Genomic DNA, 24,732 nt, shown 5'->3' with positions numbered 1-24,732 from the left:
TGAGCACCCTCTCAAAGACAAAGGGGATGGGGAAAGGGTGAATAACTCCTGGAGTGGAAAATAGGAAGGGAGCAAAATTTGGAATATAAATAAATAAAACATTTTTAAAAAATGCCTTCTATTTCCATGTTTTCTTTTAAACATTTAATAACAACTTATTTTAATTTAAAAATCATACTTTATTTTATATATGGCAATGTAATTTACATATGAGCAATGCTTTAATAGCATGTTCAATATATTTTTAAGCATAAGGGTAAAGGGACATTTATTTTGGGGTTACAAAACTCTTACCTCTAGAAAATATTTTATAAAATGCTAATTTGTTTGCTTTACTGTAGTAAGGAGACTTCAGGAATGCCAGGCAGATGAGGATAAATAAATACTTAAACAGGACATGGAAGAATCAAGATGGACCAGAGCTGGAAGCTTCGTCTCTACTACATAGCTTTCACGGTGCTAAAAAGATGCTTCGCGTGGCACCTGGGAAGAAAAATAATCATCTGGTGTGATTTCTGAAACTATAATGACAACTAGACTGGCAATACACTGCCACTTGTTAAATAGTGGCATGGACATTAGAGCAGTCAACGTCTACTTTATGGTTGGCTTTAATTAATAGTGCTCTCCAAGATGGAATTCATGGCTGGTATGGTTACCTAGTCTCAGAATCCATGGCCAGCTAGGTCACAAAGAAAGAACCTAATAATATCATTGTGAACAATAAACATAGTAAAAAACTATCACCTAAGTTCTTCTTATTATGTAGCCACAGATTAATTTATCTCAATCTTTGTTGAACAAGCCTTTTTTTTTTTTAACAGTAGAGGGCAACTAATACAAAGACCCACTAGTGGTCAGCAGGCAGAGAATAAGATGTACAGTATAAAACTCTAATTATTACAGATATGGTGTACCACCAATTCCCAAGGATTCTCTTAGAAAAGAGAGATGGAAAATTTGTAAGAGCTAAAAGAAATGGACATATGAAGTAAAACATTATTTGCTGGACCTACAGTGTCATAGCACATATGAATTCATCACAGCTATGGCTGCAAGCAGAAAACCTGCACAAGATCAAGCCAGCCAGGAGCCTCACATGAACTGGGGAGGGGCTACTTATGTTCTACCACCTGCTGAGGAGCTGTTGGTAAATGATGACTTCTGGGAAAAGAGAGTAAGTTTTCCTCAGGGATGCAGCCCTTGAGATGCTACCCATGCTGAGTAGATTAGCCTGCGCTCATGCAGAGTAAATGGACTCTGATTTGTTTGCTTGTTTTTAAACATATGAAGTGGGAAACAAAGAGTGGTAAAATAACAGGGGAGAAATTGGAAGGGAGAAAAAAAGGGATCTATTTGATCAAAATTTAGTATGTGCATGTATTATATTCTCAAATAACAAAGTAAGAAAAAAAGAAACATTTCAGATGTTAGGTGAAATAAAATAAGGAAAAAATAACTGTGAGAAAATAAAAAGAAACATTTCAAATATTAGGTAAAAGCAAATCTCTCCATATAACCTTGTATAAAACACCAATACAAATATTACAAACTAAGCATGTCCACTGTTCATACACACAGAACTTGTTCATAACTCCCAGACAATATGAGAAACTACTATAAAATCATACTGAAAATTTGAGAATAAATACCTTTATTGAAAAAATGGATAATAATATTGATTTTTGATAAAGCACTTGACTAGTATGCGTGAGGCCCAGAGAGAAAGAAAGGAACTAGAGGAAGAAAGGGAGGAATGACAGGAGAAGGAAGAAAGGGTGAGGAGGAAAAGAAGAAAGGGACACAAGAAAGAAAATTATTAAGTTGATTAAACCAAAACAGCACCTAACCTGGCTGAAACTTAGCTTATAAGTTTCTCCAAAACCTTTCTCTTGATAACCAAACAATGATAACTAAATGCCTTCACCAAACAACAGGGAAACAACAACACCAACAATGACACAATACTAGGGTTTCCCCCACCCAGGGAAATTGTGGCAAGCTCTGATAAGGTCTATATGAGTGTAAACATAGTTACAAATTTCAGAAGCCAGACCTGGGGCAAATTTACAGGAACTATTTATCTTACTGGCACAGGTCAGATGAGAAGGTGAGATTATCACAACTCATATAATTTCAGTCGGTATGCAATAGCTTTGTTCAATGTTGAGTGAATGGGCCCTTTGTGTGCCTAGACCATTCTAAGGGAGCTTTAGGGCCATGAATGTGCATGTAATATCAGATATGATCATTCAGGAGCTTAATTTAGTCATTTCTGCCAGAAAGTCTCATCAAAAGGTAATCTCAATGATATTGCTTGAAGATAACACAAGGCAGGCATTTCTTTCAAAGAATAAAAGAAGCTGCTTATTCTTAACATTGGGTTTAGTTTAAGTATACTTCAAACAGTTAAATAAAAGCCAGTTTTCATTATATTCTAGGTTAGTTACCCATGTTTCTGAACAAGATGTATTTGCATGCTTTACTTTTGGTTCCTGTTGCCGTGACTAAATAGCTCGACAAAAGTCACTAAGGAAGAAAGGATTTATTTGTCTTAGAATTCCAGATTGCATTCCATCATTGCAGAGAAGCCAGGATGGCAGGAACCTCATTTAGTCACATCCACAGAGAAGAATGAGAGAGAATGAAATACATGTATGTCTATACACACCTCACATTGTTCATCTGATATAGTCCAGGACATAAGTCCATGGAATGGTGCCACCCACTGTAGGCTGAGCATTAGATAAATTAGCATAAGCAAGGTAAACCTTTCTCCACAGATATGTCCACAGGCCAGCATGATCTAGACAATCTGTCACTGAGACTCTATAAATCTTTTCCCAGATGACACTAGATTGTGTCCAGTTGACAATCCAAACTTAAAACTAACCATCACACGATGAAATTATTTTTGTACTTAGAATGAAAAATTCTTTTTAACTATTCTTATTTATTTATGTATTATTTTAATCATTAAATAGGAATTTGTATATCCATGTATTATGTACATATATTATAAATAGTAATTAGTTTGTATGTATATACAATTATGCATACATGTCATGCACAGTGTTATACAAACACACATATATATGTATAGATATATTTATTTGTTTGTTTACATATCTACCTATAACTTATGTTTTAGTTTTCTGTGTCTTCCCATACAATTTCAAAGTCATGGAACAGAGACTCTGTTAGATGGACTGCACTCCTATCTGTCTTTTATTGAAGATTTATCAGATGTGAATCCATGAATGAATGAAATCATATTTTCCTCTTTGCCAGTGTGGGGTCTCCCACTTTCTTTCTATGTCCTTGCTGAAAATCAGATTGTATGATTTTACTACACAGTAACTCACATCCTTAACATTGTTATGTAGTGATTACACTTAAAATTCCACTCCTAGTTTAATACTTACAGTGATACAAAATTGAGAATGTGGACAGTTTTTATGATATTCTCTTTTAGGGTATGACCAAAGATCCTATTTCTCCTAGGACTTAAGTGGGCTCTGTACAGTCTGGTCACACAGAAAATCTCATCCCCATGACTAAGTTTGGTGTACCTGTGCCTAGATATTGAACCCAATCTGGACAGAGTTCAGTAATTTTCTAGATATGTAGAGTCATGTCCAGAGGTTCTGACTCTGGTGTGGTTTGGTTTCTGGAAGTAGATGCTGTGTAAGCTCAGAGAAATGAAGCTGCTGCCTCTATGGAAAACTGGTCATCAAAGTGAGAAAGTGCTGGTAGAAGCATGCATGGAAGCAAGGCATTCCCCAGCTTTCACTATAGCTTTCCTGGTTCTATCAGATTACATCCTGTTTATCTATTAGGCTTCTGTCAAGTACTGCAGCAACTCAAAATACACACAAAGTACCTTTAGCTTCACTTGGTGCTCCACATGTGACATCCCAGTGCCTGACACATACACTCCTTAGCCTTGGCAGACACTTCATTAAACTCATTCCTTCATGATAGATGCAATAGTAACCCAAATTAACCATATTACCCAAATAGTTTCACTTTGACAGAGAAAAAAAGCCCTAGAATTTCTAACAGAATGTATTTTGAAAATAAAATTTTCTGAGATATTTGACAGAATCCATTTGTGGAATGGATGTTTGGCAGAGTTTCAGTCATTTCCTTTTATTTTTGTATGGATTTTAGTATATGCAACAGGCTTCTCACTTACCTAAATGCTCACCTTTAATATGAGAAAGAAAAAAAAATAACTTAGTCAATAGACATAGTTGTAGAAAGAAGCCTGCCAACCTCCTGTTACTGCTCAGCATATCAGTAAAATTGATGCTTCTTTAGCTTGTAGGATAAATATTCCAGCTGGACAGAATCCAGCTTAGGATCTGCCATAGTCAATTCAGACTGCTATGACAGAAAACTGTTGGCTGGCTAAATGACTTGTAGATCCTAGAAATTTATTTCTTACTGTTCTAGAATCTGAAAGACTCCATGTCTAGTGAGGGTCCCTTCACAACCCAAAAAGACACCCTTTTCCTGTGACCTTACATGAAAGAAAGGCTTTAATACGGATACTAACCCCATTTATGTGGGTTCCACCTCCATAACTCAGTAAACTATCAAACTCTCCACCTATAGATACACTTTACTGGCATCCGGTGCCATATAATGTCATTCTGGGGAATGACTTTCAACATATAGCATCAGGGGTGATGTATCCATTTGGTATAAAGCATGATACCTGTTACACTCAAATGTATGTTTTGTACTGCTCACAAAACGTGAAGAAGTGGCCACCAGCACCAGGCCACCTTGGGTGCAAACTTGGTCAACAGTCCCATGGTCCACAGAGGACTGACTCTCCACTCCCCAGGCACTCCAGTATGCCCAAGATCTTAGGATGACTGGTGAGTAGAACACAACATCTGATCCAACACCACAGAGAGTGACTGGGATGAGCAGGATTCAGGGACGCAGGAACCCTGCCCAACCAGTGGTTTGAGGTCCTTCCAGTCAGCAGTGGTCTACCTTGGTTGCAGTCTCAGTGGAGAACCCCACGGCCCCCAGAGGAGGCACTTCTTCCAGGTGTTCTAACATGCCCAGGATCTTAAGATCCCAAGATCCCAGGAGCTTGGTCACACCAGGATCTCAGGGTCTCAGAGGAAGCTTGACTTCTGGGAACTCTGACATACCTGTGATTCACAGTATCCCGGAATCATAGGATCATAGAGAAAGCTGGACTGTGAAGAGTTCTGACTCAACTGGTATTCGAGGAAGGACAGGCTCCAATATGATATAGCAAGGGCATGGAACACTTGAGATAATCAGATAACAGGAGTCAAGCATAAGAACAGAAGTGGCAGAGCAGCTGGGAAGGATCCTACAGACCTATATCAGCACCCAGGAGGTGGGGCAGTTGCACAGCCCTCTGTGCACTAGTCTTGCCAGGAGAGAACTGGTCTCCCAGGAGTGCAGACACAGGCTTACAGACTCACAGGAGGAAAAAGTTCTGGCCAGAGACGGCAAGAACATCTAACCCCAGAGATTACCAATGCACTTTTCCCTTACTACTTTTAATATTATTCTTTATTTAGTGCATTTGTTGTTCTGATTATTGTGTGTCGGGAGGAATTTCTTTTCTGGTCCAGGCTATTTGGAGTTCTGTAGGCATCTTGTATGTTCATGGGCATCTCTTTCTTTAGGTTAGGGAAGTTTTCTTCTATAATTTTGTTGAAGATATTTGCTGGCCCTTTAAGTTGAAAATCTTCATTCTCATCTACTCCTATTATCCTGTATTTCCTGGATGTTTTGACTTAGGATCTTTTTGCATTTTGCATGTTCTTTGATTATTGTGTCCATATTCCCTATGGAATCTTCTGCACCTGAGATTCTCTCTTCTACCTGTTGTATTCTGTTGCTGATGTTTGCATCTATGGTTCCTGATTTCTTTCCTAGGATTTCTATCTCCAGAGTTTCTGTCTCCCTTTGGGTTTTCTTTATTGTTTCTACTCCCATTTTTAGATCTTGGATGGTTTTATTTAATTCCATCACCTGTTTGATTGTGTTTTCCTGTAATTCTTTAAGGGATTTTTGTGTTTCCTCTTTAAGGACTTCTACCTATTTAGCAGTGTTTTCCTGCAATTCTTTAAGGGATTTTTGTGCTTCCTCTTAAAGGACTTCTACCTGTTTAGCAGTGTTCTCCTATATTTCTTTAATTGAGTTACTAATGTCCATCTTGAAATTCTCTACCAGCATCATGAGATATGATTTTAAATCTGAATCTTGCTTTTCAGGTGTGTTGGGGTATCCAGAACTTGCTGTGGTGGGAGTACTGGGTTCTGATGATGCCGAGTGGTCTTGGTTTCTGTTAGTAAGATTCTTACATTTGCCAGAAAGAGCAATTTTCAAATTCATCTGGAATAACAGAAGAACCCAGGATACTGAAAGCTGTTCTCAACAATAAAAGAACTTCTGGTGGAATCACCATCCGTGACCTCAAGTTGTACTACAGAGCAATTATGATTAAAAAAAAAACTATATGGTAGTGGTACAGTGAAAAATGGGGAAATCAATAAAGTAGAATTGAAGACCCGGAAATGAACACACACACACACATATGGTAACTTGGTCTTTGACAAAGGAGTTAAAAAGATCTAGTGGAAAAAGGATAGCATTTTCAACAAATGGTGCCTGCTCAACTGGGAGTTACCATTTAGAATTTGAATCCATCCATTCTTATCTTCTTGGGAAAAGTTCAAGTCTAAGTGGATCAAGGACTTACACTTAAAACCAGAGACACTGAAATTTATACAGGAGGAAGTGGTGAAGAACCTCAAACATATGAACACAGGGGAAAAATTCCTGAACAGAACACCAATGTCTTGTGCTGTAAGATCAAGAATCGACAAATAGGACCTCATAAAATTGCAAAGCTTCTGTAGGGCAAAGGACACTGTCAAAAAGACAAAAAGGCAACCAATAGATTGGTAAAAGATCTTTACCAATCCTAAATCTGATAGAGGGATAATATCCAATATATACCAAGAACTCAAGAAGTTAGACTCTAGAGAGGCAAATAACCCTATTAAAATGGGTACCAAGTTAAACAAAGAACTCTCAACTGAGGAATACAGAATGGCTGAGAAGCACCAAAAGAAATGTTCAACATCGTTAATCATCAGGGAAATGCAAATCAGAACAACCCTGAGATTCTACCTCACACCAGTCACAATGGCTAAGATAAAAAACTCAGATGATAGCAGATGCTGGTATGGATGTTGAGTAAGAGGAACACTGCTTCCATTGCTGGTGGGATTGCTAGCTAGTACTACCACTCTGGAAATCAGTTGGGGAGTTCCTCAAGAAATTGGACCTAGTACTACTGGCATATCCAGCAATACCACTCCTGGTCATATACTCACAATATGCTCCAACATGTAATAAGGACACATGTTCTACTATGTTCATAGCAGCCTTATTTATAATAGCCAGAAGCTGGAAAGAACCCAGATATCCCTCAACAGAGGAATGGTTACAGAAAATGTGGTACATTTATACAATGGAGTACTACACACAGCTATTAAGAATAATGAATTTATGAAATTCTTAGGCAAATGGATAGATATGGAGGATATCATCCTGAATGAGATAACCCAATCACAAAAGAACAAACTTGATATGCACTCACTGATAAGTGGATATTAGCCCAGAAGCTTGGAATACCCAAGATTCAATTCACAAACCACATGAAACTCAAGAATAAGTAAGACCAAAGTGTGGATACTTTGATCCTTCTTAGAAGATGGAACAAAATATCCATGAAGGAGTTACAAAGTGCGGATCAGTGACTGAAGGAATGACCATCCAGAGACTGCCCTGCCTGGGAATCTATCCCATATACATTGATGGGACTGAAAACACATTAAGCTCCTTGGGTCCTTTCTCTAGCTCCTTCACTGGGGACCCTGTCCTCAGTCCAATGGTAGGCTGTAAGGATCAACCTCTGTATTTGTCAGTCACTGGTGGAGCCTCTCCAGAGACAGCTATAACAGGCTCCTGGCAGTAAGCACTTGTTGGCATCCACAAAAGTGTCCGCATTTAGTGATTGTATATGGTTAGCAGCCCCATAAGAGGAACAACAATATGAATTAACCAGTACCCCCAATGCTAATGAAAGACCCACAATGTGAGGACTCCCCCACGTTCTGACTCAGGAGAGGTGACACCCCAAAATCACCCATAAGAAATGGTCTTGCTGCGAACTGCAAGAGGATTTTTATTCAAGAGCGCTCTGGGGCCCACGGTCATACACCACGCAGGGGTAGAGGACCGCGGCGCCCCGATTAGCTGGATAAGGGGGTATTTAAAGGAAGAAACCACAACTCAAGGAAGTGGGGAGGGCGTTGTTGGAAAAAATACCAAAGATACCAGTTAAGAGTCACAAGGAAGTACAAAGTCACAAGTGTCACAAGGAATACCTGGTAATTGTTAACTCTCAAGACAGTTTCTAAGAGCCCCTAACAATAGTACATTTGCATTGCAGGTTCCGGTAATGGTCAGGGTGACTTTCTTTGAATGAACACTCTTTGAACCCAGGAAGCGGGTGGGTGGAGGAATGTCGCTATCTGTTTTATGATCACAAAGGCCACATTCCCAAGCCTGGCCTAAAGGCCTAGAATTTTGTTTTTACGTTTTACGCTTTCACTACCAGGGACTTAATCACCAATCTAAGAGTACACATGGTGAATCTCATGGCTCCAGCTGCATATGTAGCAGAGGATGGCCTATTCGGTCATCAATGGGAGAAGAGGCCCTTGGTCCTGTGAAGGCTGTATGCCCCAGTGTAGGGGAATACCAGGGCTAGGAAGCAGATATGGATGGGTTGGTGAGCAGGGGGAGGGAAGAGGTAATAGGGGGTTTTCAGAGTGGAAACCAAGAAAGGGGGCAACATTTGAAATGGAAATAAAGTAAATATCTAATAAAAACATTTAAAAAAATGTGAAGTGTTAATACCCATGGAATCAGCATGAACCATTTGGAAATGTAACTATGTTAACCTCATCATATAGCTCATTTCTTTATGGGAATCAACATTCTACTTTCCAATAACATCTTTTAATAAATGTATGTAGAAATACTATATGAAGATCATGGGTTGTTTCAAATTTATGATTGAATATACCACCAAAGATATTTCTTGAGTAAAGCAAAAGAAAACAACAATTCAAACTGCATAATTTGGGATTACTCTATGTGTTAATTTGTTGTACCTGCTCCATGAAATTGCATTCCAGATATGCACACTCCAGTGAAGTCTGCTTGGCAGGCCCAGAGGCCTGGAAGCACTCACGAGGCAGAGAATTTCAAGGAAACTCAACCTCCTGGAATCTTGGCATTCTCATAACCCATATACTCATATCCTATCTCCGAGTTAGTCTGGTGTATGGATCCACGTGCTCTCTTTCAGTATTGTTTTATTATAAGTGCCTTTAAAGATTGAATTCTGACATAGGTAAGCGTCCACCAGTGTTCCAAAGCCCTAGAAAATCCTTGAAACTGACGAGCTTAGAATTCAGTAGAAATTCAGTGAGGTTACCTATCCAGTAACATTCAAATTTACTTCTAGTAGAGACAGTGAAACTAATTAGGCATTACAAAGAATGGAGCTAGAATAGCTCAGGGCTGGTCTGCAGAGTGATTACTTAGTACAGTGGCCAGTCTCACCTAAACAAGGTAATACACAGTGGCCTAGTTAATAGGTGGGTTTACCATGTAAGAGTTAGGGAATCCCCCTGAGACAGGTTTCTTCACTAGGCCCAAAGAAACAGCATAATCAGGCATTTACTAAGAACCCCTCGTGCTAGCTTTCACAAGGCTCAAAGGAGTAGCACAAATTGTGACTAGGGTGTGAAATCCTTACCTGTCATTAGCTGACTCTAAGCAGAGCTGTTTTATCTTTACTGTAAATATTACCTGGTTCCTGTAAGTCCTTTTGAAGTCATTCCTCTGTTTTGTGCCAGGTAACTTCAATGTACTTTGCCTGCTGTGACATCCTACCCCTTTGTTTTCTGTATTATATAAGACTGGTGTTCACTTTGTGACAATACATTCAGATTCTACACAATCTCTTCTGTCGCTTCTGTTTGTCATTCATTCGCTGACTCCTTGTCCCCCTGCAACTAGAGACCCATTCCATGCAGACAGGGATCAAAAAGGGTCTGCAGCACATTCCCATGGAACAAAGGCTCTATGTGTTAGCTGGAGTGCGTTCATGTCTTTCATTGAGAATTTAGTTCATAGTAAATGCATGAATGAATGAAATCATATTTTTATCTTTACTAGTATGGGTTCTTCCCACTTTCTGTTTTCTAGCTGAAAATCAGACTACCTTGACATGCTTGTGACCAGCCATCTGCAAGCTATTTCCAGTAGGTTTGAACACAAGTTGGGACCTTGAACATTGTCAGCCACAGATAAAAATGTTTTATGTTGTTGCTCAAAACAGTGAATGAATTTGGCCTCTTCCCTGGCCCTGAGCCCACATTCCTTAGACTGTCTCTTCCCAGATCTCTGCCTACAGACAGAGCTACACAGAGCATCACTTTTGTCTTAATGCCCAACCAGAGACAACACTGACATGCCCTCCATGACAACCTCCTTAAGATATGCTTTGACCTGATCTTTCTGTTATTTAGAGCTTCCATTTTAGAATCCAATCCAGCTCCATCTCAGGATAGAAGTGAAGCACTGCCTAGTGGGAAACTCTTTGCCTCTACTTTTACGGTGATTTAAACTGAAACTGTAAGTTCAGTCAGTTTCTAAGTTTATACAAACGAATGGACTGGTTCCTTGTCTCAGAACTCCAGAAGAAATTAGAGTATCTGTCCAAAGACTTGAGTCTGGGACTCTATGCTGGGCAGGAGTATAGAGCTTGAAGCATTAGGTCAGTATGCTCAGGAGATGCACAGCAGAGTGTAAGCCCTTCTCTTGATAGGATATTTAGTTTCACTGAAATCAAAATTCCAGCTCCATAAGCACTACCTGAACCATCACCTCATTCAATTTTCAGCAATGTTAACAGGTGTTACTTTTTCCATGTTACAGATATAAAACAAAGGTTAGAAGTTAGATACTTCTCATATTAACTGATTTTAATGGTTATTTTATTTATTTACATTTATAATGTTGACCCCCTTCAAGATTTCCCCTCCACATAACCACATCCCTTCGCCCGTCCCCTTTCCATCTATGAGAGTGCTTCCCCATAACCCCCATTCCCACCTCACCACTCTAGCATCCCCTTACACTGGGATATCAAGCCTCCATAGGACCAAGGGCTCCCCTCCCATTGATGCAACCCTCTGCTACATATGTAGCTAGAGCCATGGTCTCTCCATGTGTACTCTTTGGTTGGTGGTTTAGTTCTTAGGAGCTCTGGGTGGTCATGTCAGTTGATATTGTTGTTCTGCCTATGGGGTTGCAAACCCCTTTCTCTCAGATCTTATAAGAATGGGATATTTTTTCTCTAAAAGCCATCATCTTTCAACATGTCCTAATAATGCTTTCCTTGTATTTAAATAATTTATAGGCTTAGAAATATCAGTCAATAGAAATTAAGTGATGTGCAGTGTAAGAAAAGAGAGATAGTGTTTAGGTAGACATTCAATTGATCTTTCATGAACTATATAAACCTGCCTAATCAGGCTTATAGGTGTTTTCCCAGCTAGAGTTTTCATTTCTGTTACCACCAGAGCTCATTAGTCTCCCCCACATAACTGGCCTCAACTGTTTTGTTCAAGTAGGATACAGAGTGTCTAATGGGCATTGGTTCCATGAGAGACTTGTGTTGGGGGAGCCAAGGTAGATAAAGTTGACTGTCTCTGAAAAGCAGGTAGAGAATATCTCCCAGAGGAATGGAAGGAGGAAGAAAGAAATATACCAAAGAATATTTATTTAATCTATGTTTTTACCACATCAAGAGGGAACCTCTCATATTGTTGTTCCTCCTATAAGGTTGAAGACCCCTTTAGCTCCTTGGGTGCTTTCTCTAGCTCCTTCATTGGGAGCCCTGTGTTCCATCCAATAGATGACTGTGAGCATCCACTTCTGAATTTTCCAGGCACTGGCATAGCCTCACAAGAGATAGCTATATCAGGGTTCTGTCAGCAAAATCTTGCTAGCATATTGCAATAGTGTCTGGGTTTGGTGGCTGTTTATGGGATGGATCCCCAGGTGGGGCAGTCTCTGGATGCCTCCCCAGAGCTTGGGTCTCTAGTTGCATATGTAGCAGAGGATGGCCTAGTTGCCCATCTATGGGAAGAAAGGCCCTTGGTCTTGCGAAGATTATATGCCCCAGGACAGGTGAATGTCAGGTCCAGGAGCTGGAAGTGGGTTGGGGAGCAGGCTTCGGGGAGGGTATAGTGGACTTTTGGGATAGCATTTGAAATGTAAATGAAGAAAATATCTAATAAAAGAAAGAGGGAACCTCTCTTTCACAGTCACTCTCCAGCAATGCATCAAATGAAGACTAAGGCTAGGTAACTTCATTGTATCATACATATCAAGCATCTTGGTTTAAGATTTGTTATTCAAAATAAGAATATAATTTTCATTAACATAACAGGATCATTTCTAATTTAGTCTAATACACATATTTCTCAATTGTAACTGATTTTTCTCCCAGGGGAAGAGCATAGTGTCTAGAGATAATTTTGAATGCCACAATTTGGGTTGATAAAAGGGGTTCAATAGCCACCTGGTAGCCAGAGATAATAAAAGTTTCTAAATATCCTAAAATATAAAACCATCTCCAGCCACAAAAGAGCATTCAGATAAAAATGAGGATAGCATCACTGTTGCAAAATGGGTCTTTCTCAGTTAAGAAATACAGGATAAGAATGAAAAAAAAAATTCAGATTTTTACTTAAATCCCAGCTACTAAAAATCCATGCAGCCCTAACTTTCTCCTAGACCCTGGGGTTAGAGAATGTTAGACATAGCTTGAGAAGGAACTGTCCCAGCAATTTGATAATGGCCTAAACCCTAAAGCATGTTGCAAGATAAAAATATGAAAATCCTCACCGTACAGTTGAAATTCTCTTATGAAGGATGAATGAGTCTATAAGGGAAAAAAGAAAAGAGGAGTTTATGATACAGGCAAGAAATCAAAACACTAAAACTAGAGAGACAGGCATACAATGAATCACCTCTCATCTTTGGAAGCAGTGGAATTCTGTAGACTGAAGCTTCAAAGTGGGGAAAATAGATAACAAAATTTGAGCAACAGATGAAAATCTAATGTGTAAAATTTCTGTGCTGTGTGCTAGTGTGTGTATATGTAAAGCTATAAGTGTATGTGTATGTGTGTGCATGCCTATGCATGTATGTATGTATGTGTGCATATGTATAAGAGACAGGCAGACAGACAGACTGGGGTATTTAAATAATAAAACAGACAATAGATAATTTTTCTCTTCCCTCCTGCATTTAGCTGTTTTGGGTCTTTCTGCTAACTGCATGAGTGCGTCTACTCTGAAGATTTCCTGTGAGTACTGCCTTGGGCTATAGCATGAATTTTTCAGTGGATCTTGTTTGTGAAGAAGCCTTAACAAAAACATTTAGCAAAACAACAGACTGATAATTTAAATGACAACATAAACAAATGTAATAATTTTCTGACTGTTCAGCTAAGCAGCTCTTTACAGCCATCTGCATTTCTTGTACCATATACATATAGATTAAAAATCCAATAATGATTATAAGGACTCTCTTCCACCACTAGCTATCACACAACCTTCATGTGGTCTCTACCTACCTTCTGTACTCTGTGCTTTAGAATTGATAGCTCACTAGCTTGCACACCTTTCCCACTCGGGGCTGTCTTGGAGCAGAACCAGGCTTGAGCAGTGTTTCTGCTTCTGCTTGTCTCCTGCATTGGGCATCGTATCCTTAATTATCTTGACATTAGATCTTGCCTTGCTTTGAAGATTTTCTGTAAGACTCTGCATTTCCTGGTGATTTAACCCTGACTATATATCTCAGGTGTTTAAGAATAAAGTTCTGGGGCCAGAGAGATGGCTAAATCATTCAGAGGACTGGCTGTTCTACTGGAGATGGAGGTTCAGATCCCAGAAACCACAGCGTAGTTGATAACAATCTGTAATTCCAGATCCAGGGGATTCCCCCCCTCTTTTCTGGCCCCTAAAGGTACCAGGCAAATATGTGATACCAAGACATACATACATATAGACAAAACACCCATACTCATAAAAATAAATAAACGAATACAAAAAGAACCAGAATAAAACTCACTGATTTCAAACTCATCAAGACATCTAACTAGCCTTTGTTCCTTTAACCAGTGGCGGCTCCTAATACCTTTGACTAGATCATATTTTAAAACTACTACATTAATGATACTTGTATCAAATGTGAGTAATATATTGATAGACTTCTTTGTGAAGTATTCTTATATACCAGTAGTAAAATCACTAAAGTTGGAATAAAATTGTGATAAATCCTTTATAGAGATCTTCCTATGGCAAAAACAATGCAATTTGTGGGTGCATTTTGAATATCTCTCTGATTAATATTACTGAGATATCCTTAGGTAATGGTTCAATAGAAAACAGAATAGATATTTTGAGGTTTTATCTGTATTCCAAATACTTTCTTGAAAGGTTTTACCCTATTTCAACAACAATAATTAAATACAACTTATCCAATTCTTATTAAACCGTCGACCTTTTCTTGTTTCTTCCCACTATTAAATAAAAATGGTATCATTTCATTAAATGCATCGGTAATAGTTAAAAATGCATTCATTAACAGTGCTTATTCTCTATAAATTATTTATCAAAATTTTATTTCAACTTTAGTGCTTTTACTATTGGTATATGAGAATACTTCCCAAAGAAATATTTCAATATATTATTCACGTTTGATACAAGTATCATTAATGTAGTAGTTTTAAAATATGATCTAGTCAAAGGTATTAGTGTTGGCTGGTCATCTTCTTATTTATATAGTTGGTCTCCTCACAAGATTCATTGTATAATATATGTTTTATAATTTATACTTTTCCTTTTCAAATATTTTAATATCAAAAATGCATTTTGATGCCTTAGAAGTTTATTTTTGGAGTATTTTCCTTTAAATATGATTGTATTAATATATTTTGAGAGTGATTTTCAGAAGACTCATAAGTTGATAATTTGTGACTCAAAATAGATCATACAAGAAAAGTTTAATGTACACTATTTCACTCTGTATATTAGAAAACATAGTTGGGCACTGACACAGACCCAAGGCAGCAAGAAGCTAACCAGGCACCATGCGAGAGATCGTGCACATTCAGGCAGACCAGTGCGGCAACCAGATCGGTGCCAAGTTTTGGGAGGTCATCAGTGATGAGCATGGTATAGACCCCACTGGAAGTTACCATGGAGACAGTGATTTGCAACTGGAAAGAATCAATGTATACTACAATGAAGCAATTGGTAATAAATATGTGCCTAGGGCCATCCTGGTGGACCTGGAGCCAGGCACAATGGACTCAGTCAGGTCTGGATCATTTGGGCAGATCTTCAGGCCAGACAACTTCGTGTTCGGCCAGAGTGGTGCAGGAAATAACTGGGCAAAGGGCCACTACACAGATGGTGCCAAGCTGGTGGACTCTGTCCTGGACGTGGTGAGGAACGAGTCAGAAAGCTGTGACTGTCTTCAGTGTTTCCAGCTGACCCACTCACTGGGGGGGAGGCACTGACTCAGGCATGGGGACCCTGCTCATCAGCAAGATCAGAGAGGAGTACCCAGACCACATCATGAACACCTTCAGCGTCATGCCCTCACCCAAGGTCTCTGATACTGTGGTGGAGCCCTATAATGCCACCCTCTCAGTGCACCAGCTGGTAGAGAACACAGATGAAACCTACTGCACCGACAATGAGGCTCTCTGTATGACACCTGCTTCCGCACCCTGAAGCTGACCACACCCACCTATGGCGATCTCAACCACCTGGTGTCAGCCACCATGAGTGGAGTGACCACCTGCCTACGCTTCCCAGGCCAGCTGAACGCAGACCTGCGCAAGCTGGCCGTGAACATGGTGCCATTCCCACGCCTGCACTTCTTCAGGCCAGGCTTTGCACCTCTGACCAGCCGGGGCAGCCAGCACTACCGAGCCCTGACAGTGCCCGAGCTGACCCAGCAGATGTTCGACTCCAAGAACATGATGGCTGCCTGCGACCCTCGCCATGGCCGCTACCTGACCGTGGCCGCCATTTTCCGTGGCCGCATGTCCATGAAGGAGGTGGATGAGCAGATGCTCAACGTGCAGAACAAGACCAGCAGCTACTTCGTGGAGTGGATCCCCAACAACGTCAAGACGGCTGTGTGACATCCCTCCTCGTGGCCTCAAGATGTCAGCCACCTTCACTGGCAACAGCACTGCCATCCAGGAGTGTTCAAGCGCATCTCGGAGCAGTTCACTGCCATGTTCCGTCGCAAGGCTTTCCTGCACTGGTACACGGGTGAGGGCATGGACGAGATGGAGTTCACCGAGGTGGAGAGCAACATGAATGACCTGGTGTCTGAGTACCAGCAGTACCAGGATGCCACGGCTGATGAGCAGGGCGAGTTCGAGGAGGAGGAGGGCGAAGATGAGGCTTGAGTTCCCCAGGCCAAGCAGGTTAGGGAAAGTTGAGATGAAAGGGGGGGGGGGGTGGGGGCTTAATTTGTGAAAATACCTTGGCAGTTGAAGGAAGGAGAATGGTCTTAGGTTTGTACTGGGTCTCTGGTGCTCTTCACTGTTGCCTGTCACTTTTTTTCTCTTTTTGTAATACCGATAACATCAATGTAACACTCGAGATCTTTCTGAACTCCTGTTGTAATGGCTAAAATCACATAAACCTTTGTGTCCTAACAGTGTCCTCTTTTCTTTCTCTTCCTTTCTCCCTATCAAGCTCTTTGTTATCAACTTAAATCCACCTTTCTGAACACAGAAAATTTTCTTCCTTTAGAAAAGACTGAAAGCTCAGGTGTTTGTTTCTTCTTTGGGTATGCTATCAATATAAGTTGAACCAAAAATGGCCTTACTCAATCCAACAATGAGTAAGAAACAATGGATTTTAAAATGTCCCTTGGTACAAAAAAAAAAGAAAGAAAGAAAGAAAGAAAGAAAGAAAGAAAGAAAGAAAGAAAGAAAACATAGTTGGATGCTGTATATATATATATATATATATATATATATATATATATATATATATATATATAGAGAGAGAGAGAGAGAGAGAGAGAGAGAGAGAGAGAGTATGGTCTCTCCTGAGGCTTACTTTCACTGTTATTTCTAAAGTTCTATACTCTAGAAACAAGAACTACTTGCTTCTAAAGCCCCGTTTTCCATTCTAATCAGAAAAAAAGAAATTTTAGAAGGCTGAGTCATCCTTCTAACTACCTAAAACTACCTTTAAAACTGAGAATGTGAACAATATTTCTTGAATTTTTCTTTCCCCTTTCTCCCCCTTAAGATATTGTGTATTACTTAAACTTTTATTATAAAAGACATTACAAATAAAATAAGATCTTTCCTTTTATAAACTTGGAATGTTAAATGCCTAAATGAGATTTCTTATAACTTTGTACTATCTCTAGAGGAACAAGATGCCCATGAATTCATTGGGATAGTATAACAACTTACATACATAGAAGCTAGATAGTCCTAGACTGTCTGTCTACATGTCTGAGCATTACTGAGGGTCGTTAACTATTTAGAGTAAGTGTATGCAAGCCTCAGAACAAGGAACTCTAAAGATGCTGTCTTTGTCTAAGGCTTGAAGGTCTCTGGAGAGAAGGTTGGTAAGTTTCCACAAGGTAGGCTCAGATATCTATGGCTGACAACAACAAAAATAAGTGGAATCATGTAGAAAAGACAGAACTTAAACACCCAGAATTGCTCTCTCCTTCTTCCACCTTTGTTCCATGCAAGCTCTCAGTATATTGGACGGTTCTGTCCATATCCCAGACTGATCTTCCCATTCAGTGGCTGTCCTATCTGCCAGTAACAATGGAAACACCATTACAAACACTAAGAAGTGTGCATTATCAAACTCCCAGGCATCTCTCAGTCCAGTCAAGACACTTGCTATTAAGAACCACAATGCATTTATGACTTTAGCTTCTCTACAATTTTATTCATATAAGCAGGTGGTGATTTCTCCCTTTGTAGTTGACAATTTGTAGTTCACAACAATGAACTTTGTATGTTTTTAGGATTTCTTCCCCCAAACCCTCCTCTGCTCTACCTTCTGGACAACAGCATATGTTACCAAAAGATCCAAACAATGATACAACCTAAACTACATGATAAACTCCAAATCTCTGATTTATTATCAGAAAACTTGACCATGATTTTTAAGTATATATTTTAAATAAAGTTTTACAGATATGAAATATTAAGTATATGTAGTAAAATTTTACAAATAATCTGAAGTAAACTATAAATGAATACTCATTCTAGATTAAATTCTCTACTTTCTTCTAATTGCTAAGATTGACAGAACATATTTAGACGAAGTCCATTTGCTACAAAAACATGATGAAGCTGGTTTATTTAAAAATATCTCTTACTGACTTATATAATAGTCAGAAATTATAGCTCTAAATCAAGCTTCATTTTACCAGCAAGTCTGCATATCTACATTATTCTTTCATGACATGGTAACACATGCACTTATGAACATTCACAGGCCTCTAGTTTTACATGAAAAATGTTGGAAGGGAAAATTTACACTCATAAGGACGTATATCCCACCATTTAATAATGACATCCTATGGGTTTTTGAGAGAACAAATATAATTATAGGCTTTAAGATAGTTACTTTTACATTTCACTTGCTTTCCTGCTGTCATGGTCAAAGCTTCACAGTAGACACTGCCACTGGCCTGTTATGTTTGTAGTCTGATGAATTGTTTAGTTGTTTGTTTCTTGTTTTCAAGTCTCAGAAAGCAGAAGGCATCTCTCACACACCACACTCCCTGACATGATGAAGCATCAGTGCTCACACCAACAAAATCATCGCTCCACTGTTGATAATTCTTTTCATCTTACAGAAAAGCCATACAGTAAAAATGTGTGTTATGTAAAACTAGAATAATTTCAAAGAACAGCTCAAAGCTCTGGATCCTAGAGATTAAGAACCCACTGATAGGGAGAATGTGTGGTCATAGGCTAGTCTTTCTCTCAGTGAATGCCAAAACAGAAGGAAGAAACTCGTGTTGGCCTGAGTTTTGTATAATTTACATCTCTCCACATATAGAATGAGTCTGTGTTCCCGGTCCTTCACTCAGCTCCTCTGTTTCATAACAGCCTGTGTCCTGATCTATAAATCTAAAGAGAACTGGTAACTTGCTTCACTTCTAGATCACAATCTTCACTGCAATCAGGGTTCCAACTTATCTACCCCTGCCCTGGACTCTCTTTGTACTATGTGACAAATCTTTGCAGGATAATTCAAAGGCATTGAATTCAAGTGGGAATTTTTTCTCCAACAGAATGTGTTATGAGCAATAAAACAGATGAAGAGATTGAGTTCACCCTGCTTCTTTGGCTTATACCTGAATGGAAAAAAGGTAGGTAACAGGGTGTAGAAAAGACATAGAAAATTTCTGTCATTTCTTCAACTTGTGTGTCCAAATCACAGAATTTAGAAGTATAAACCTAGAAGAGAAAGTTGACTTGACTCCAACATCATTCACAGATCATAATTGATCCTTTGCTCTCCCAACAAATTCCTTAGAAAATGAAGCCATTCCTTTATTTGGTCAACTATGTAAGACAAACTTCCCTTGTCAAGTCACTGGTCTGGGCACCAAAGAACTGTCTGTCACTTTAGAGCTTACTGTCAGTGTGACTTTGGGCAAAGGCATTTGATCCTGAGCTGCAAACACACAGGCTAACACTCATTTCTATCTCATAATTTTACTTGGAAACTGGATGGAAAATACACCTGGAATGTTTGACAGAGTACCTCATGTGTAAAAGTTTCAGATCATGTGCTTGAGATAATTAGGGAAATATATGGCTAAGAAAAAGTTGAGGACCAGGTTAGGCTGTCAATATCACTAGCAGAAAGGCATAATAAGGCTGTGTCATTGGAAGAGAGAATTAGAGAATGATTCAAGAGAAACTGTCTGTCACTAACCTACCCACAAAACGTTCCTCCTTAAATTTGTTCTGTCTACCAGAAGAAAGGGACAAATATGGAACAGTGACTGAGGGAATGATCATCCAATGAATGGCCCAAACTGAGACCCATCCCATGGGCAAGAACCAATCCTTGACAGAATAAATAATACTCTATTATGCTTACAAATAAGAGCCTAACATTTCTGTCCTCTGATAGGCTCCACCCAGCAGATGATCAATACAGACTCAGACACCCACAGCCAAACATTGGATAAAGCTTGGAGAGTCTTATAGAAGAGTTGGGGGAAGGATTGAGGGGCCCAGAGGGAAAATGGACTTCATGGGAAGACAGAGAAAGTTAGCTAAACTGGACCCTTTGGGGCTTCTAGAGAATGAACCACCAACCAAAGAACATACATAGGTTAGACCTATTTGTGTAACAGATGGTCTTGATGTGGGTCCTCCAACAACTGAAAACTGTCCCTGACTCTGTTGCCTGCCTATGGCTCTTGTTCCACTAACGGCTACTTTGTCTGGCCTCAGTGGGAGAGAATATGCCTAGTCGAGCAGTGACTTGATGTGCTAGGATGGGTTGGTAGGGGTGAGTGGGGAAGCTCTGTGTTTTCAGAGGAAAAGAGGGGGCATGGAGGCAGGGAATATGTACAGGAGGACCGGGAAGAGAGGGGAGGATTGCATTTGGGATATAAAGTGAATAAATAAATTAATGGAAAAAAAAAGAGAGAAACTGTCCTCACAATCTAGAGGAAAAATATCAAATATAAAGAATGGACTTAATCCTAATAACAGAGGTTATGATTTCTGGATACTGTGAAACTCCAAGTGATGGGGGCAGGGAATCAACAAATCTGTGTTGTAGTGTAAGAAAAGGCTTCCTAGGGAAAGTGACACGTGGATAAGGGCTGTAACAATGAATGAGATCTGGACGTAGGGAACTTTGATAAAAACAGAAGTAAAACAATGGGTGGAAGAAAGATTTAGCAGAGTGTAAGTGGGTGTCTGAATATATTACATGGGTGTTGGAAAGGCACACATTACCCATAAGGCAAAAGAAAATGGGAACATTGTTCTGGGGAAGAACAGGTCTTCAGGGGAAATTATTAGCAGCCAGAATCCTGCAATAGCATGGGTGCACTGGGTGTTCTAAGTCCAGAGAATCCCACAATAAGAATCCCTCCATAGAAGAAAGTTAAATGATTAAGCCATGAGTATGGGCCACTCAAACAGCTGTTCTGAAAATAAAGGAAGGACAAGCTATAGTCCCTTGAGTTCATTAGGTCATATGCACACTCAAGAAGTTTCCAAATAAGAAGCCATGTATGGTAATACATTGCTGACTTCCTGATGCTATCTATGATTAAGACAAATTTCTAGGTCTAACATCCAACGCATATGAGTCATGTCCTCTGTGAGCTGGATAGGAAGATGGAAAGTGTTCCCGAAGTTTCTTCAGGGAAAAGATGCTGCATAGGTATGCCTTGGAAAGACTTCTAAGAAGTCAAGGATCAATAGTTAGATGCTAGAGCAGGTGGCACATAGAAAATGATTCTTCCGGGGCACAACAGTAGAACAAACTCTCCTTGCCAACATAAAACTGAGCATAATTTCCAAATTCATATCATAACAAAATATTTTAAATATATGATAAACTTGAATTTGAGCAAATATGCTGTATAGCTCTTGTGACAAAGAGATGTGAGACAGTCTTTCTCCATGTGCAAAATAGTGATAAGTGTGACTCACACTCAGTGCTAGCTCATTCCTCTTCTCCATGGCCACTGAACCAGAGACCACTTTACACCAAACTTATTTGTCTTGGTAGCTTTCTTCCTTTTCCCTGCAATGACAGTAAGTATTGGAGAAGCTGTTGAGACATCCAGCAAAGATAACTACTAATCTTGCTCTGGTTTTCAACCCCACAATGTGTATTATGTTCTACATAATAAGCCTCATGTCATAATGAATTGTTAATCCCAATGCTCTGATTAAGAGGAGCTGATAGAAAGGACTCCTGGGTCTTCCAAAGCCAAGTTTTTCATTAACTCCTATGGGATCTTTGTTTATTGTTATTCTCTATACCATTGGAAGAGAAGGTGGAAGCTACTATAGTGCAAGCATTTTCTGAAAATAATTTCCTTCCATGGGGCTCATTTTTGTATTGCTTTAAAGGACCAAGAACACAGTATAGATTTAAAAATAACACATTGAATAGTTTATTCAAAAAATGAAGGCACTTGGTTACTACTGTCTTTGTCTGCTATGTTCTTGAAGGCAGGTTCAAACAAGTGCATAAATTAATTTGTTTTAGTCAACTGGAATTAGGAAATTAAAGCATTACTCAAAATTCATTGGAAAACTAAAATTCACTGTTATCTTTTCTGAGCTCCAAATGATATTAGTAATAAAAGATGACTAATTCTCTACCCTCCTCTATATCTTGATTTTTTTTCATCAGCTTACTAGTGCTGGATGATAAAAAATTCTGAGCATCTGAATATTGAAAGTTTATATTATACTCTAAAACACAGACTTAAAACTTCATGAAGAACTGTAAATTTTTAAAACTAAGTGCTACTCATGGCTTGATCTGCTCACAGAATATATAAAAGAGAGCTTTCTTCATTACTAAGAGTACTAAAATTAGACAGTATGAGCTAGTTAAGGTTTAAGTGAATCTGTATTAGCTTCTCTGAGATCTCAAGCAGGTCACCTTATCTTGTTTTGTCTCAGTTGAGCCAAATATATATATATATATATATATATATATATATATATATATATATATATATATATATATATATGGTATGGTATTCTTTCTGGCCTGGAAAATACAGTTTTTTTTTATGTTAACTGAAAAGCAGAATACATAATTTGAAAGTCTACTGAAATGCTGGCATTGGGGAAAGTATGGCCTGTGCTGCATTTTAAGCTCTCAGATCATGAAAGACTAGTGTTTCAGCACTTGCGTCATTAATTCCTGAATTTTTCTAAAAATAATCACCAATTTCAGTAAAATGTACAAGATCATTTTCTCAGCTTCCTTTCAGTAATGACCATGAATGAGCTTAAAAGAAATACCATTTAGATATGTCTAACATAAACCAGGAGATTCTCTATAATAAGCCTTGCATATCAAAGAGAAAATCTCCATAGAAACGCACTATGTTGATGTGATCTCCCTGGGACATGAAAGGCCTTTGTTCTAACAGGTGAATTTATTTGAAAAAAAAATGTATAAATCTTTCTGTAATTTTAAAACTTTCTAAAATGCAAGTTATTAGCTCTTTATAGTTTATAACAAATGCTGTAGTAATGATTACTCAAACCATTCCCCGAGTCCTGATAACTGTTCTGAAATTAAGTAACATCATTTGGCTAACATGAATCTATGCCTAAAGTTATCAGCATCTATGCCCAAACTGGTCCTCTTATAAAAGCCCAAAATCTCCTCCATAAATGATGCAAGCACATATTATGAAAGGTCTGAAAGTCTTTGAACAGGAAACATTTATTTGCTGTCTTCCTTGTGAACCTCCTGACCTTGTTCCTGTTAAGCTTGAGCCAAATCCAAGCCATCACTTCCACACTTCACTAACTACAGAGAAAGGACAGTTGATTGAATTTGATCCTACTCCTAAGAATTTATGTCAGACATGAACAGAAGTCATGAATTTGGTTTTGGTGGGGTTGAAGGAGAGATTCAACAGTCTAAGAGCTGGAGAAAATAATTTGGTATATCTGGCCTCGTTTTCTTCATTTGTGATATAAATGTAATAATAACTACTAGTCCTCCTTACATAGTTGTGAAGGGGCTAAAAAGAAAAGAAGATGAAAGATATACAAATACACATACACACATATGCACACACACACATACACACACACACACACACACACACACATACACACACACACACACACACACACACACAAGATAGAATGAATGCCACAAGCCTTCCATCAAAATTCCATTTTGCCATTCATGTTTATACCTATATCCATCTGTTCTATGTGTATCAGACATACACATGGTATACAGTTATACAAGCAGGCAAAACACCCATATTAATAATATAAATCTGAAAAATAATGTACTGTTCTACAGATTTAACAAATGCACAGGGTCTTACCACTATCAATATGACCAAACCAACATGATACAATTTCATCTCTGTAAAGAACTTTTGTGTCCACTGCTGGCATATCCTCCCTCGTCCCTAACTCTGAGGAACCACTGCTCTACTTTTTATATCTGGAGTTTTTCCTTTCCTATAATGCCAAATAGGTGTAGCAGTGTTACATTTAGTGTATTAGTGACTTTCTTTGTTACTGTTGTCAAATACTTGACAAGCAGTAACTTAGGGGAAGAAAGGTTTATTTTGGTTCACAGTTCAAACGAACAGAGTTCATCATGGCAGAAAAGGCTTGGAGACAAGAACTTGAAGTAGCTTGTCACACTGTATCTCATTAGGAAGCAGTCAAGAAGCATGAAGTGGGGCCAATCTATAAAACCTCATGCCCAAGTTCAACATCCTACTCCCCCCCCCCCG

The 24,732-nt window shown here is 38.9% G+C and overlaps 1 long non-coding RNA gene and 1 pseudogene across 3 annotated transcripts in view; one reads left to right on the top strand and one right to left on the bottom strand.

Annotated features, from left to right (window-relative positions):
* Nucleotides 1–254: 254 nt before the first annotated feature.
* Gm34237 overlaps nucleotides 255–24,732 on the bottom strand; it is a 71,239-nt gene continuing 46,761 nt past the window's right edge. For both annotated transcript variants that reach the window (XR_381251.3, XR_872477.2), the window contains 3 exons: nucleotides 21,926–22,019; nucleotides 13,063–13,099; nucleotides 255–483 (listed from right to left, as the gene is read on the bottom strand). This is a non-coding gene — a long non-coding RNA (predicted gene, 34237). The remainder of the gene's footprint in view (nucleotides 484–13,062; nucleotides 13,100–21,925; nucleotides 22,020–24,732) is intronic.
* Tubb2a-ps2 (tubulin, beta 2a, pseudogene 2) lies at nucleotides 15,079–15,782 on the top strand (annotated as a pseudogene). Its single transcript, NR_003964.2, has one exon. The product of NR_003964.2 is annotated as a tubulin, beta 2a, pseudogene 2 (transcript).

This window comes from Mus musculus, chromosome 12 (genome assembly GCF_000001635.26).
Source record: "Mus musculus strain C57BL/6J chromosome 12, GRCm38.p6 C57BL/6J".
Classification (NCBI taxonomy): domain Eukaryota; kingdom Metazoa; phylum Chordata; class Mammalia; order Rodentia; family Muridae; genus Mus; species Mus musculus.
Note: the sequence above shows the minus strand (reverse complement) of the source record. Positions and strands in the feature narration are given on the sequence as shown.